The sequence below is a fragment of the Canis lupus genome, chromosome 24 (assembly GCF_003254725.2).
Source record: "Canis lupus dingo isolate Sandy chromosome 24, ASM325472v2, whole genome shotgun sequence".
Lineage (NCBI taxonomy): Eukaryota > Metazoa > Chordata > Mammalia > Carnivora > Canidae > Canis > Canis lupus.
In genome coordinates, this window is record NC_064266.1 from 21,171,104 (window position 1) to 21,176,086 (window position 4,983).

The following is a 4,983-nucleotide window of genomic DNA, read 5'->3' on the forward strand; positions in this document are numbered from 1 at the left end:
GGCTCAGTTGGTTAAGCACCTAACTCTTGGTTTGGGCTCAGGTCATGATCTCAGGGTCATGAAATTGAAACCTCTGTCAGGCTCCACACTCAGTGTGGAGTCTGAGATTCTTTCTTTACTTTTGCCCCTCCCCCTGCTTCTGCCCTAAACAAACAAACAAACAAACAAACAAACAAACAACTCTTTAAAAAGGAGAGGGACAGGGGATCCCTGGGTGGCTCAGCGGTTTGGTGCCTGCCTTCGGCCCGGGACATGATCCTGGAGACCCGGGATCGAGTCCCACATCAGGTTCCCTGCATGGAGCCTGCTTCTCCCTCTGCCTGTGACTCTGCCTCTCTCTCTGTCTCTCATTTTAAATGAGAATAAAAATAAAAAGGAGAGGGACAGTCTACAGCCATACCACCCTGAATGCCCCCTCTCCTGTGATCTCAGAAAAAGGGGAGGGAGAGAGTTCAAAGGAGATTGGGAGGTGGTAGGTGAAGGCCTTTTAGAGAAAGTGGCATTCTGAGAAGAGGTCTGAATGACATGAGGGAACAGCCTTGCATCAAAGACAGAAAAGCAAGTGCAAAGACACCGAGGTGGGATCCTGGTCCATATGTGTGTGAGACTTCAGGGAGGCCAGCGTGGCTGCAGTAGAATGACTTGGAGAGTGGCAGGAAGATGTGTGCTGGGGGACAGGGTTGGGCTGGGGCAGAGAACAGATTCTCTGGGGCCTGGTGGGGTTTATTCTAAGTGTGATGGAAGCTGTGTCAGTTTGGATCCTCCGAGAAGCGAATGGCAAGAAAGCATTAAACATGGAGAGTTATGGGGGTGATGTCTGTGAAGGATAGAGAGGAGAAAGATGGGGAGAAGGTGGTGAGGACCTTCAGACTGTGCTTCGGGTCCGAGCACTGTGGGAGTTGGGAGGGTTAACCCAAGAAAGTATAATGTTGGAGGGGAAGTGCCTTCCCTAAGCTGGGGTTTAGACCTCATTGGAGAAGGTGTGGTTGAAGTCCACTGCAGGGCAAGGAACTTTGCTGGGTTGCCTGGACTGGAGCTGGTCACAGTCACTGGGCAAGCAGCAAGCAACTCTTAGAGGCCCAAGGGAGCTGAGGCTGGTGAGCAGGTGGGATTGGGGCACCTTTGCAGATGTAAGGCTTGGAGGACGTGGTATCTGCATTAGAAGGGTTGCAAGAAGAGAGCTCCCAGGCCTCAGAGTTGCAAGTTGCTGATAGACTGTGAACACTGAGCTCATGGCTGTGACAGATCAGCACCAGACGTCCTCATACACTGCTGAACACACACGCACGTGCGTGCGCGCGCACACACACACACACACACACACACACACACACCATATTTGCATCCACTATGAACATTCCAGAACCAGAAAGGGAAGACACCTTTCCTCCTTAAATGTCCCCCCCCACCAGGTCCCCCTACTGGAAAAGCTTGGCATCTCACTGTAAAAGAGGCAATGCTCAGAGTCCAGTTTATTATGATAGAACAGATACTGAAGGGTGAGCCTTGAGCAGAGAAGCAAGAAATGCCAGCTAGTGCAAGATCTTTGTGAAAGTCTTGGCCAGGCCACTGGGGAGCCCCAGAGCAAAAAATGCCCAGTAGAGGAGTCCCGTGTTGCCCAAAATGTACTCATCCCTAATAACCCCACTGTGCTCAGTCCTTAGCAGGGAGCAGTCCAGGGGGACTGTGGCCTTAGCATGAGCACTGCAGCAGATCTGAAAGAAGAGTGGCCAGAACTGTCATACCGCTACTCTCCTTACAGCAGGTTCTCTCAAAGAGAGATCTGAGCAGCCATCTCTATGGGCACCTTAGATGCCAGTGGAGGGATTTAGCAGGGCCGTCAGGACAACAATGTTCATTCAATCAATAAATATTTGCATCCACTATGAACCAGGCTCGGGAGATAGAGTGAATGGGACCTCATTCAAGTGTCATCAGTTCCAATCCTGTGAATCTGAAATTCTGGGATGGGGAGACAGACATTAATCAGATGGTCACCCTAATAAATTATAGTACAAATGAGTGCTAAGAAGGGGGAGTACATGGTTGAACTGACCAACAGAGTGAAACTGATCTAATCTAGAGAAGTTGGAGAGGGCTGCCCTGAGGAACTGTCTTCAGCCTTGAGATATGAAAGGTGACTGAGTATAAACTAGGTAAAAGGAATGGTGGAACAGCATTATAGGCAGAGAACAGCATGTGCAAAGGCCCTGGTAGTGAGGACCATGGCATGATAGAGGAAATAATGAAGCCAGTTGGGCTATCACACAGAAGAGAAGGAAGATCTGAACTAGGGCAGGTGGGGAAGTAAGAGACTCACACAGGGCTGTGTGGGCTCTGCTGCCCTTACTGAAGAGACAAGTCTGGGGGAAAGCAGGGAAAGATGGATCTGAGGGAGTATGTTAGGACCAGTTTATGAGGAGTAGTGAACATCCACTTGATTTTTTAAAAGATTTTATTTATTTATTCATGAGAGACACACAGAGAGAGAGAGAGAGAGAGAGAGAGAGGCAGAGACACAGGCAGAGGGAGAAGCAGGCTCCATGCAGGGAGCCCTGTGTGGGACTCAATCCTGGGACCCCAGGATCACATCCTGGGCCAAAGGCAGGTGCCAAACCGCTGAGCCACCAGGGATCCCCCATCTGATTTTTTTCCCCCCATTTGATTTTTATCTGTAAAGCAACTGCCTTGGTCCTGGGATCTACCTGGATCGAGGGATCCATTTATTAGTCACTGCTTTAGTATGAGAGATCAGATAGGAGCCGTAACCAATAGGTCTCCCAGCCAGTTGGGCAGGAACACTATGGACAGCCAGTTGAAGGTAATTGGGGTAAAAGCTACAGAAATGTTCAGTAGTACATTTGGACCCCATTGTTCTGACCCAAACTAGCAGCAGAAGCACTTTGAGAATAGTTGAAGATGTTGGAAGATGCAGCCAGTAATATTTGTTTATATTAATAAATTACTAGGGAATCATATTGTGAATAATAAGGAAAATTGTCAAAACTGGAGAAGGGAAAAATCAGGTGTTATACTAGTCAGTTTTTTTCTCCTACAATAATGCTGCATAACAAACAACCCCAAAACTTGGTGGCTTACAACTTTGAGCATTTATTTCTACTTTCAGGGGCCTGTGGGTTGGCTGAGGCTCTGCTGGGATTAGCTACGTTTAGTTCTGGGCTCCGGGTTAGTATCTTGTTTTTTTAGGGTTGTCTTTTAGGTTTCTAGACCCAATTATACTAAACAATTCTCCACACCAGTTAGGTATATGAAAATTCAACTCCATTCTGACACTCAATTCAGAAATAGCATCAGCTTCTATTGGTTAAGGGTTCAGTCCTACGAGAAGCCCCATCCCCTAGTTTTAGACACCAGTCCCCAGCCCAGGTTACCTGTACTTCTGACTGACTGGCTAGAAATCAGAGGATCCCACAACCCCCTCCTTGGGTTTGATTAATTTGCTAGCATGGTTCACAGAACTCAGGAAATCCGTTTACTCACTGGATTACCAGTTTCTTTCTTTTTTTTTTTTTTTTTTATTTATTTATGATAGTCACACACACACAGAGAGAGAGGCAGAGACACAGGCAGAGGGAGAAGCAGGCTCCATGCACCGGGAGCCCGACGTGGGATTCGATCCCGGGTCTCCAGGATCGCGCCCTGGGCCAAAGGCAGGCGCCAAACCGCTGTGCCACCCAGGGATCCCTGATTACCAGTTTCTTATAAAAGGACAGAACTCAGGAACAGCCAGATGGAAGAGATGCAGAGGGCAAGTCATGGAGAAAGGCACGGAGCTGTCAGGTGCTGTCCAGGCACTGCCCCCCCTGCCCCCATCTCTATGAGTTCATCAACCCAGCAGCTCTCCGAAAAATCTGTCCTTTGGGGATTTTATGGAGGCTTCCTTACATTGCCAAGATTGATCCAATCATTGACCATTGGGGGATGATTCAACCTCCAGCTCCTCCTGCTTCCTGGAGGCCGGGTGGGGGTGACAGACTAAAAGTCTAACCCTCTTATCACATGGTTTGTTCTCTGGGCAATCCTTAGCTGGCATCCAAAAGTCGCCTTGCTAACATAAGAAGAGACACCTTCCTTGCTCTCATCACTTAGGGAATTTCAAGGGTTTTAGGAGCTCTGTGCCAGAAACTGGATTAAGATTAAATATATATATTTCTTATTATAAATCACACTATCATGGGCTGCCTCAACAAAATACCACAGGCTGAGTGGCTCAAACAACAGATATGTATTTTCTCGTGGTTTTGGAGGCTAGAAGTCCAAGATTAAGGTGTTGGCAGGATTGGTTTCTTCTGATGTCTCTGACTTTGACTTGCAAATAGGCATCTTCTTGCTATGTCCTCACTTGTACTTTCGCTTGTGCATGTGCATCCTCGGTGTCTCTTTGTCCAGATTTCCTCTGCTTATAAATAACGCTAGTTAGATTGGGCTAAGGCCTTTCCTAAGGACCTCATTTTATTTTATTTATTATTTTTTAAAAAAGATTTATTTATTTATTCATGAGAGACACAGACTGAGAGAGAGAGGCAGAGACATAGGCAGAGGGAGAAGTAGGCTCCTGGCAGGGAGCCCGATTCAGTACTCGATCCCGGATACCAGGATCACGACATGAGCCAAAGGCAGGCACCCAACCAGGCATCCCTAAGGACCTCATTTTAACTTCATCACCTCTTTCAAGACCCTATCTCCAAATACCTCCACATTTTGAGGTACTGGAAGTTAGAACTTCAACGGATGAATTTGCAGGAGATACTACTCAGCCTTGTAACAGTTTAGTTCAAAATTATTCCACATGTCTCCTTGTTCTGGGAGCAGCGGGCACCTAGGGCATTTTCTTCTCTTGGCAGAAGTCAGAGACTGCCGAGGGGGCAGGGGGATGGTTAGCCACATGTGATGCTCTTAAAGCCCAGGCTCAGAACTAGCACACACAGAATCAGTACCATATTCCACCAGTCAAAGCAAGTC